General features: G+C 55.3%; 1 protein-coding gene across 6 annotated transcripts in view; it reads right to left on the bottom strand.

Annotated features, from left to right (window-relative positions):
• ERI3 (ERI1 exoribonuclease family member 3) overlaps nt 1-12,224 on the bottom strand; it is a 238,125-nt gene that overhangs the window by 62,486 nt on the left and 163,415 nt on the right. The window lies entirely within an intron of this gene.

Raw genomic sequence — 12,224 nt, 5'->3', positions numbered from 1 at the left:
CCCTGTGCAGCACCCTGCCCTCCCTAGAGAGAAATCCTCTGGTGCAGTTAATTACAGTATTAGCTCCTCTCACGAACCATGCTGCTGGCAGTCCTGGAGCGGGCTCCTTGGTGCAAGGGAGAATGCCGCTGGTACCAAGCAGTGGAGCTGAGCAGCCAGCACTGGATGGGACCAGGTTCCATGGGGCTGAGTGGAGTCTGGAGCATTTCCCATGCAGTAGCACACATGCTCCGTGATGGGGACTCTGCTCCCTGAGGGACTGGGGCAGTGCACCGGGAGCATTTGGCAAGGTTCCCTGGGAACAGGACCAGATGAACTCTACCCCAGGACGCATGTGGTTCTCTGTAGGTGCAGGTCAGTTCTAGACTGTAGGCCTTTGGGGGCAGAGACTGTGTCTTCCTGGGGTTTCTGCAGCACCCAGCACTAGCCATCCTTGATCATGCCTGGGACCTCTAGGTGCTGCCCACATAAAAACATAGACTAATCGAATACCAATACTTCTAACCTCAGAAATGCCATGCACCTGTGCCGTGGGCCTGTAGCCCCCCGCCCCTCCATGGGTGGAAGAGCTGGTGTTGAATTGAGCCAGATGTCGGGAACTCTCCAAGCCAGTCCTTTGTTTGAAGGCTGCTACCTTGTACTCTGAAATCTTCACTTTTATTTAAAAAAAAAAAAAAAAAAAAAAAAAAAAAAAAGACAAGCTTCTCTTGCAGAGTGAGACACTCATCAAGCTATAATACGAGCAGAACTAATGCAGGGCTTTCTGCCGGACACTGCTGAGAGTCTGAAACAGTAACTCAGAGATGAGGCTGGGTTGCCCCGATTCATGCCGGGAGGCGTTCCGTGACGGCTAGGTTAGACAAGGCTATGTTGTGGCGAGGGATGGCTGTTAGGGACCGGTCTGTGTTTGTACCGTGCCTAGGACAAAGAGTTCTAGCCCATGAATGAGATTCCTAGGTGCTACTGACATACAAACAATATAATCGTCACCATTAACTCTGAAGCCTATCAATAGCGGTGTGAGTGTCAGCATTATGATCTATTTCACTCCTGGACATAGCACCCAGCAGGAAGGAGGACGCTTGCATCCAAGTTCTGTCCCATCTGCTGTGAGTGCCACCTACTTTGGGCCTCTCCGGGCCGAGTTTAATGTGCCGGAGGAGTCTGTGAGAGCGCCACTACTTTACTCATCCCAGTTCAACCTCCGTGGCCATAGGCAACGGGTCAATAACCCCACACCAGCTTCCTAAGGGCCCATCTGGACTGGACAAGGACTGGCAAAAGGCAGCCTGGCACTAGGGCTGAATGCAGTGAGGGTAGGGTGCTGGGCTCCACCAACCATGGCGGCACCTGGCCTGGGCATAACATGCCAGCCCTGCCCGCCTGACACTGGCGGAGAGAACACGTGATGCTCAGCGTTGGGCTGGGTAAGCACAGTCAACACGAACACTCAATCAGCTTTCCTTTCTTTCCTTGTGCCTCCTTTGTTAACTGTAGGAAACAGCTGAAAGACCTTGAGTTTCCCATTGTAGCTCATGTGGGAACAGAGCTACCGTGATCAGAACATACCCCCTGCCACTGGCGGGAGAAAGGGAGAGCGGAATCTTGTTTCAAAATGGTTTACGATTAGAAGAGTGTTCTGTCGCTTTGGCGCGCACTAATGCACTGTGCCACCAAGTCCCTTCAGAGAGATGTCGAAAACTTCAATGAGTGAAAGCAAAAGAGCCTTGGCTCAGGTTCCCAGGCAGGCAGACATCCTAATTATTGTTAGATCCACTCCCACACGGAGGGGAGAGCGCGCACAGGGTACAAGAGAAAGAGAGGACTGTCACATTGCTTTTTTCTTTTTTTAAAAGCTTGTCTCCGCTCGCTGCCTTTCCAGCGGTGACACCTCTCACAGTAGTTAATTAGAATCATGTCACCACGTTAATGGGGTCTGACTGGACTCTGACAGACGCTTGTCCTGTGTCCCACCACCCCAGCCGGCCCTGCCTCCCTCCCACAATGCCTCCCAGCGGCCCCTCCCCTCCCCCGGCAGCCCAGCCATGTGGCCGGCTCACCTCTTCCACCTGCCCCGCTCGCTCGCGATATCTTGACTTATTGCAACACATGGGGAGCATCCGCTCCACCTGTCCCGGAGCCGCCTGACCTTTACAAGCACTAATTCAAAACGACACTGCTCATTTGATGACATTTCTGTTGATTTTTACTTAAGTCTCTTCTAATTATTTAACTGGGACTACCTCCCCCCGCCCCTGGGCAGCGCGGCACGGGAGAGCAAACCCGGGCCAAGAGCCGTGACCATGCCCCATGGCGGCACAGCCCCTCCCCGGAGCAGTGCAGAGGGGTGCACACGGGGTCCACATGCTCGCTCTGTTCAGACAGGTGCTGGGCCCAGCTCCTCATGACAAGAAGACACCAGCACACAAGTGAAATGTCCAAAGGTTGCCCCAAGGGAGGGGCCACTAGCCAGGTCTGATGTCTGTGCGGGGCCATGAGTGAAACCAGCAGCTGAGCAACAGGCCCTGCCTGCCGTCCAGGGGTGCTCAGGAGATCCCGCCCCAAGGGCTCCTGCAACTGGGGGCTGCTCAGCACGTGGGCCAACCAGTGCCACAGATGGTGGGGGTGGCACCGGGGAGAAGCAGCTCTGCTTAAGAGAGCACGAGATAGTTCTCAGGGGCTCCCAACCCAGCCCTCTTCTGCCCATAGCGCCTGCATTCCCCATCGTCCAGCAGCAGCACAACCACGCAGCGCTGTGACATCCACAACACACTTGGGCTCCAGAGACTAGGGAAAGACGCACAAAAACTGGGACTGTTCTGCAGTGTAGGGGTGGGCAGTAACCCCACTATCCGACCCCCTGCAGCTGCCAGCGTACCAGGTACCTAAAGGCCAAGTCTCCAGGAGACACCCGCTGGACTGTGATTAAAGCCCACGTCTAGACTTGGCTACCACAGGTCCGAGGGGGAACTGAGGCTGGAGGCGAGCACTGTCTGGAGACACTGACACTGCCCAGGGGTTTCTCCCTGCTTCCCCTCCCGCATGGAAGGAGCTCCCCGGACACATCCGCAAAGCTGCCCCACCCTCCTCCTGCCAACCCTGCCTTGGCCGTGATGCCTGCAAACAACTTGGCAAGGGTTGGGTTGTTGGTGCACAGAGAGCACTGGTTACGTCTCATTCTCCCTTCGCTTTCTCCTGCCTGCCTGCATCCACCAACTGCCTCTTGTCTCAGACTTTGCCTGGGAGCTCTTTGGGGCAGGTCCTTTTGGGGTCCCGGTCCATGACTACGGGAACACAGATAAATCAAGAACAACGCCGAGGCTGGTGAAAGTGGACAGCTGTGATAAGTGCTGGCACCAGGAACCAGGGGTGATGCACAAATCAGGGTAATCACAGCTGGGAACAGTAGGTGCACAGATATTCGGACGACAGATGCCAGCGTAAGATGGACGGACGGACATGGCCCTTCCTGTCTGGCTAGAGAGGTGCTGATGGTGACAAAGAGCACAAGGAAAGATGGAGGTTCTAAGGCATTGGGCAGGGGAGATCCCGGGAGCAAAACAGCTATTGCCTCATGGGGCTGGAGAAGAGAGTGTGTGCACGTGAGGAGAAAAGGTGAGCGCAAGAATAAAGCAGGGAGGATAAAAGACAGATGAAGCAAAGCCAGGCAGATCAGGCCCTCCAAGGGGACCAGAAGTCCCACGGCTGCAGCTTGGAGGGCAGGGATGAAAGAGCAGGTCACCCATTATGCCAAGCAGCCCGTTGCCTGCCACTGCACTTAGCAAGCGCTCTCCTTCGCTGTCAGCGCTGAGGGCACCGGTGGTGCCTCTGAATCACAGCAAGAGCCGAGCGCGGAGCAAGGGGTTTCTGAGCCAGCCGGGCTGCACCCCCGGCAGCGCTGCACCACCGGCATCGCTCCCCACAGCGTGGTGGCAGCTCCGTGGCAGTTCATTAGAATTGTGTCGCTCAGTAAATGCGCTCTGACTGGACTCTGACAGACGCTCCCCTATGACACCAGGGGCCAGGAGACAATCCACATCAAACTACTGCAGTGTGACCCTTTTAACACACAGAGTAAACTCACTGCACATTGAGTTGAAGCTCATTAAAACTGTCTACTTGGTGAGCATCCCATTAACCTCCCTGTTAAAAACACGCAATTCCTCTTCTCCTCAGCGAGGCCTAATTAATGCTCTGGCTCAGGAACAATCTAACACCCTAACCTTCCCAGATTCCCAATCAGTGAACGAAAAGAGACAGAGGGAACTAGAAAGACAGAGCCGCACTTGCCACGTCTCTCGCCATATGGGCCGCTGACCCTTTAAAATAGGGGGGCTTTTCCGGGAGGCTGAAAGCACATCAGGAGCACGGGGAGGCACGAGCAGAAGCATCTGCCCAGGGCCAGCAGAGCAGCCTGGCTGCCATCTTTGTTTGAAAGTGCTCGGGTTTCTTAAGAGGGACTGAGTCCGACTGCACTGGAGCTCAGTCCACAGGGCTCAGAGAACAGGAGTCGGTGCCAGGAAGCTAACGAGTTCCTTTAGGCTTTAACCATCGTATGCACCACACAGTCATCACTTCAACACGGCGCTCGGGCCACAGCGCGCTCTGTGCCGCGGGGGAAGGCAGCCAGGACTCCCTCGGGGTCCTGTGGCCTTAGACACGGGTAATTCTCTCAGCCCCTTAAAGCACCCAGATCGTGAGGCTCACCTCCCCCCGCCACATGTGCCTGGGTACGATGCTCTCTGCACTACATGGCAGGGGCCAAGTTCCCCCGGTGGACACAGGTGCCATTCCACAGAAGCCAGCAGGTCTTCACACAGCCCCAGGTCATTTCTCCACCCATGAGAGAGAAAGGCCCAGCCCAAGGACAACACAAAGAACACCTGTCATCCTGGAGCCTCCATCCCCATCAGCCAAGAGCGAGACTGCGACATTATTGACGCAAACTGTGACCGTATAGATCACTGTTGCAACCAAGGTCATAGTGCCACCAAATGTTGTACAAAGGTTGTTGTGTGAGGTGTCGTGGAAAGGTTATGATTTGCTGGTTACGATTATGCTGTCTGTATAGTGTATCATTTTGGTAGTCGAAGTTATGAATATTGGCCATGTACTTGTATCTCAATGTGTTTGATTCTAAGTAGCATTAGTGAAGCATTTGGTCAGTTTCTTGAGAAAGGAATTTTCCGATAAGTGCCCAGTCAAGAAATACTTAACTGACAATGGACCTTGGGAGACCTCAATCCACATCTGAGGAGCCTTCTTGGGGACGTTCAAGGTAGCATGTGAGCAATGGCTGCTCTCCCTGTGAAGAACTGAGTCATGCATGGACATGTGACTTGCCCATGTGATTCCAAACTCCATCTTGCTGCTGAGATTTTCCACAGTAAGAACAAAGGGGTGTCCTTCCACAGGGCAGAGAATATAAAAGGCCCTGGAAACCCCTCCATTTTGTCTTGAATCTTTCTTCTTACCTCTTGAGAAACTTTGCTACACTGAAGCTCTGAACAAAGGACTGAATGACCCATCCCAGCTGTGGATGTTCTCCAGAGACTTGATTTGAACCTGCAGTTTATTCTATCACTGCTGCAAGCCTGAACCAAGAACTTTGCCATTACTGTATGTAACTGATTCCATTTAACCAATTTTAGCTCTCATCTATATTTCTTTCTTTTTATGAATAAACCTTTAGATTTTTAGATTCTAAAGGATTGGCAACAGCCTGATTTGTGGGTGAGATCTGACTTGTATATTGACCTGGATCTGGGGCTTGGTCCTTTGGGATCAGGAGAACCCTTTTTCTTTTACTGGGGTATTGGTTTTCATAACCATTCATCCCCATAACGAGTGGTGCTGGTGGTGATACTGGGAAACTGGAGTGTCTAAGGGAATTGCTTGTGTGCCTTGTGGTTAGCCAGTGGGGTAAAACCAAAGTCTTCCCTATTTGGCTGGTTTGGTTTGCCTTGGTGTGCATAGGAACCCCAGCCTTGGGCTGTAACTGCCCTGCTTTAAGCAATTTGTCCTGAATTGATACTCTCAGTTGTGTCCCGCCAAAGGCTGCACCGTTACAGAGGACAGAAACAAAGCCCTGCTCTACAGCGCCCTGAAACAGTATCAAAGGCTCCTGCTTCAAAAGGGACCATCTGGGCTGGGGCTGGGGGTTCAGCTAGCCGGAGACAGACCCCCTGTCCGCTGCTGTTCCTCCGCAGGAGCAGAGAGTGCAGATCATAGGCCTTTCCTCTGGCAGGGCCCCCGCCACGCAGCAGGTATCAGTACCTCAGCCCCTCCACTCCAGTCTCAGGGAGGCCAGCAGCTGCGCCCCATGTGAGAGATGAGGAAGCGGAGGTGCAGGCAGGGGAGGGGACTTGCCCAAGGACACGCAGCAGTAGTAGAGCTGGGAAGAGACACTAGACCAGGCTTCCACCCTTCTGAAAAGAGGTGGCAAGGGGAGTGAGAAGAGGGGAGAGATCCAGCCCAGAGAGGCTGGTAAAACGCCTTCTCAGCCTGCAGGAAATGAACAAAGATCTCCAGGAAGGGATGCAGGGGAGTGGTGGGCTAGGGGAAGGAAGGCAGGAGCTGGATCCCGAGGACAGGTGGAGAGAGGCAAGCAGAGGCACTGGCAATGGAACGTTATCAGCCAATGCAGCGTGCGTCGTGGACTCGCACACCAGTAGCATCTGCAGTGAGACGCGCTGGGACAAAGCCACAGGAGCAGTCTCTCCTCCCCCACTGGCCACCCGCTGGGGTCACACGGCGCCGCGCCATCACGGGGATCCTCCACCATCACGCCCAACCAACTGGTGGCTCTAGTTCATGGCCTCCCAAGCATGAGCCTCTGCAGAGCTGGACGCAGCTTGCAGCCACCGGGAAGCTGCCTCTGTGCAGTGGCAAAGGTGCCTGGTGCGCGGACCAGTGGCCGTTTGGTAATCACTGCTGTAGTATCAGTGTTACGCCGCTGCCCTAAGGGAAAGCTCCCGTTCCATCACTCCGACTCGGGATCCAGAATCCCGGCATGGACATGCCCAGACTTATCATGTGCCCTCTCAAAAGGTGCTTTCTGCCCTTGCTGGGAATGGATGCTTGTTTAACGCTTGACCAAGACCAAGTCAGTCACCGTGGCAGCTGTATTTACAGCCATTCTCCATGAGTCATTTTCACCGCTCGCAGGAAAACACAGAGCAGTTTAATTCCTTTTCCTCTGTCCTTAGGTTGGCTCCTGTTTCTCTCAGACCCTCTTTGTCTCCTTCAGCCTCCCCTGGACGTCCCCAGGGATTGTGGGCACCGAGCCCCTCTCAGCGCTGCCAGTGTGTGTCCACAGCACGAAGCTGTACAAAGTGCTCAAGTACAATGACGGCTTTTGCCACCACTTCTCCCTGAATGGGGGTCTCCAGCAGCCCTGGGGACAACACTCTGCTCTGCACCACCACTAGGGGAACCATGCACAGGTCCCTCTGACTGGCACTCGCCCACCCCGCTGCAGCCGGCCCTCCCTATGGGACACTAGCTTGCCAAGGTTGGCTTCGTAAACCAAAGTTGTTTGAGTTACACGATGAGCAAACATCAGCTCAAAGGTGAGAAAGGCCTAGGCTACTGCGCTGTATCGCTCTTCAAATGTAAGCCTTCCCCTAGAGTCCAGACCGCTCTAGACCAAATTACAGTGTGTGGCCTGTTTGCGAGTTCAGCACCGCATGTGCATTTTTAAGCACTATCACTTGCACACACAGGTAAGATTATAAATCGCTTATACTGTAGTTGCCTCAACCAAATCAGGAACCTCTGTTGTGCTTGGCACTGTACATACACACACACACACACACACACACACACAATGACACATCCTGCGCCACAGAGCTTACAAAGCAAAACTGAGCTTCCACACACTGGACCCATGTGCAAATGCAATGGGGTTCTGCACACCTACATTCTACCACACGTACATGCCAGTGCTATTGCCTTTGCAAGTGGCTGCATGCACAAAACTGCACACACAGGAAGAGAGGATGGGCGAGGCCCTCTGTGTCCAGGGGTGGCCTGTAGCAAGCTTTTACAGCCAGACCATCAATCCTGGGCCAGACAGGGACGTTCCCTCCCTTTGGTCCCTTTCCTGGGTCTGCAGGAGGGGTTCTTTGGTCCCCATTCTCCAGAGCAGGATCCTCCCGTCCAACTGACTCCGGGGGAAAGAGACTGGAGTAGGATTTATCCATGACCTTCCTCCTTGGCATTTCCCCCTTTCTTTACCCAGCTGCCCACCTCCAAAGCAACTGCAAGGGGCACCATGGCTCAGACCCAGAAGATGGCCACATGACTCTCTGGGGCCATAAAATGCTTCACTAGCCCTTGGCAGTAAGAAGACAGCACTAGCAGCTTCCTCCAGGCGTGGAGCCCCATTGCCAGTTCAGTGTGCGAGTCTGCAGCTTTGCAACTTCCTTTTGTGTATGTTTAGCCACACTTCCCACGTAACAATGCTCAGAGACCCAGAGCTTCACCCTCACCCACACAGAACCACCTCCCCCTCTGCAGAAGATACTTCCAGAATTACCCTTTCTTTATGATTTCCAGGGCCAGACCATGCAAGGCCTTAACTCCCATTGGCTGCAAGTGGAGCAGAGTGGAGAAGGCCCTGCACCGAGCAGGATCAGGCCCACGATAGACAGGATTCTGCTGAGTTGTGTAGATTTCAGTTGGCCCAGCAAGTCTCCGAATAATTGGAAAACAAAACAACATGGAATTAATTGGGAAACAGGTACCACTGAGAGGGCAAAATTCCCTGCTGTTTGCATGCAAGAAAGTGGCAACTCACTACTATTTTCTTGTCAGCTCTGAAACAAATCGTCCATGTTGCAAACCCCTGGAAAACTGGCCTGGGATCTTAGCAGGACTGTCAGCCCCCCAACGGGATCCCCCAGAAACATGGCTCCAAGAAAGGGGGCTGCGTACAGGAGCTGCTCTTTTATTCTAGACGGGAATTCAATGAGGACTAAAAGGCAGGTTTTAGCACATGCAGGAGACCCCCTGTCACTGGGCCATCTCAGCAGGGGGAGATTCCACACACCAGTGCCCACAGGAGCAGGTCTTAGGAGAGTGTCTGATGCTGCGACCCACATACTCCGCAAGCACGCCAGAGAGCGCTGCGGAGTGAGATGATGGGCAAGCCAACCACGCGGGGGAGAGTCGCCTGAGAGGCCTTGGGAAGGACGGTGCCGCATGCTCAGCATCCCGCCAGGGTTGCAGGGCACCAGAGCATCTCAGCTGCCACGCACACAGCAGGATGAAGTTTTGCAAAGTACAGCAGTACCGCAGGCCAAGCATTCAGCTGGGCCAGGTCAATTTGGGTGCCTGGCTGGAGATGCGCTGCAGCTGAGACTCCCTACAGTGCTGAGCCCCAAACCCCCTCGCGGTGTCTCCAGTTACGTGCCCAAGGACGGAGGCTCCCGCAATCACGAGTGGCGTCTGCAGACCCTGGCCCATGGAGCTGGTGCGCTCTCCATGCCGGGTCTCTAGCTAGAGAGAGGGCAGGAAACGTCAGTGTCCAACACCCACGGGGGCTTTGTCAGTGATCAGTTGTGGTGTTTACACATACAAAACCAGGGGAGGGGAGTCCCTTTCTGAGTCTCACCCATCCTGAGCACCGCAGGCCCCAGCCAACCCTGTCCCGGCTCCCCCACACTCCCCTGGAATAAGTTGGGAAGCTCAGGCCTGAACCTATTTCCTTAATCCAAAAGTGCCCCCCGCGCGCTCCCGCCCCCTCCAGGGCGATGGGGGAAGGGGTGGCTGTGTGCAACAAGGGCCCCACACCAGGAGGCCTGGAACTCGAGGGAGCAAGTGACTCCTAGCTGCAAATCTGAGAACTGAGTCTAGCTGCCCCCCTGTATCGCATGCAGGCGCAGCCCAGAGGGACTACGCAACCCAGCACCCCAGACTCTCGTGAGCTGAAGGGCCAGGCCCTGTTGCATGCTGGGACTTGTAGTCTCCACACTCCGCACCACCCTGCATAAAGATATGGGGGGCACAGACCTTGCTGGAAGACTCCCAGCTGCTCCGTGGCCAGCTGCTCTCTCACTGCACCCCACTGGATGTCGCGATGTGCAGCTTGTCGGCCGCCCCCAGCACCCCCCTTCCAGCAGCAGCTCTTCAGAAAAAGGGTAATTTATTCAGCTGAGCCCCCAGTGCTTAGGGCAAGGCTTGCACCAGCATGAGCGGGGTAGGGACTGAACTCCCCCAGCAGGGACACGGACAACTCCACAAAGGCCTTGGAGAGGACACCATGGCTGGACGGGGACACAGAGCCGTCCTCTCTGGGGCATCACCTTACTGTCCTGTGAGAATTGCCTTTCTGACTGCAACCCAACCCCTGGCACGGCAGCCCCGGGACCCCAAACACATCACAGCAGCCCTGGCTCTGAGAAGGCACCACGGCCGTGTTTCATCCCCACGCTAGCTGTCTCTGGGCACTGGGCCTGCATGTCATGCCAGGCCCCCCAGCAGCAGCCTGTGCTCCCACCTGGAGGCTGCTTTGCTGAAACGAAATGCAAAACACTCCTGAAGGCCGGGGGAAATAAAGAACAGAGCCATTAGTGGGAGGGGGAGAATAAACAACTGTCTTTCTAAACGATTCATCAGGGCAGACAAACACCTTGGCCAGCTAATGATGCTCTGATAAATGCAGGCGGTAATTAAAGGCAAAGACAGATGATATTCCAGGGGTGTTCGGAGCTTTCTCCAGGAAAGAAGAGACACCAGACCAACAGCCCCTCTCGGGAAATATGACAAGAAGGAGCCACACACTCTCAGTGGGCTGCGACCCCTCACTCACAGGAGCCAAGCTCGAGCAGGTTGTCACCAGAGCCCCATATTCTGCGGGTCCGTCCCCACCCCATACACTTGTCACACGAATGTGCTACCGGGCAAGGAAGCAAATTTTAATGCTCCCTCCGTCAATAATGCAACCAGATCCATAGTTCAAAAGGAGCCTGCTAATTAAAAGCTGCTGAGCTTTAAATAATTCATCTCCTTAACTCGGATTGATTGGAGAGTTTAGTGGTTAGAGCCTTGAAACAATATTAAACAGCCTCCTCCAGGCTTTGGGAGCGGGTGACTTTTCCAACTCAATCTCGGACCCTTGCCAACGGAGACATGGGGGCAGGGCCTAGGAACCAGCTGCATCTTTCAAAGATGGGGGATCAGGGCAACAGGCTGCTGGGGTAAGTGAGATGCTGCTACCACTGGTCATGCAGAATTCCTCTGTACAGCTCTGCCAATGGGCTAGCCTAGCCCTGGGGCCCCCACCCCTCAACCCTGACCCACAGCCCTGGGCTCCCCCAGCATGCCAGCCCCTCCTGCAGTCCTCTGCTAGCCCAGCACTAGGTTCTCCCCACACACAGCTCTGCCAATACCCCTTAATCCCGACCCCACAGCCCCCTCCACCCAACCCAGCCAGTGCCCCGCACTCCCGACCTGCAGCCCCTTGCTGTCCCAGCTCTGGGCTCCCCCCCACAGCAAGGCCGCTGCCCCTCCAGCCCGACCTACAGACCTGTCCCCCTGCTATTCCAGGCATGGCCTCATGCATGGCTTTCCCATGCACCTCAGCCCTGCTGCGCTTCTTGATCCCCTTCCGAGTGCGAGCTGCCAGGCCCACTGAACTGTGGTTCTGTTCTGTCCACCAGGAAGCAAGGTGCCCGACTACGAAACTCATCACGCACACGAGCTAACCAGGGAACAAACTGGCTCAATTCCCCAGCCAGGCGGCTGTTCCCCCAGGCTCTGTAACACAGCTGCCTCCTGCTTCCCAACTCCACGGCAAGTCCTGCAGTGCCAGCCGCACGACAGCGCCAGCCCGATCTGGCGCCGAGCTGCCATTCGCTGGGAGAGCACAGACACTGAGACGACGCGCCGAGCGGGGCCCAGCATGACTCCAGCATCCAGTCCCCAGCCTGGGGTGCTGTGGTCCATCAGGAGCAGACCAAAGCCCAAGGGATTTCGCCTGGGGAAGGTAACAGATGGGCCACACCCTCGAGCCAGCGCCCATGCCGGAGATGCAGCGTGGGGGGCCCCCAGTGGACGGAGGGGAGTTGGCACAGGCCACACATTGGAACATGGGCGGCAGCAGCTTGAGTTCTGAAGTGGTTGAGGAGCCCCAATGGGGTGGAGGGTGCACATCCTCCCTGGCTTGGGTTTAAAGTTACCCCGGAGCCCTTTAACAATGACTTCAAAGACAGCAGCGTCTC

This window comes from Dermochelys coriacea, chromosome 8, assembly GCF_009764565.3.
Source record: "Dermochelys coriacea isolate rDerCor1 chromosome 8, rDerCor1.pri.v4, whole genome shotgun sequence".
In the NCBI taxonomy this organism is placed as follows: Eukaryota; Metazoa; Chordata; order Testudines; family Dermochelyidae; genus Dermochelys; species Dermochelys coriacea.
Note: the sequence above shows the minus strand (reverse complement) of the source record. Positions and strands in the feature narration are given on the sequence as shown.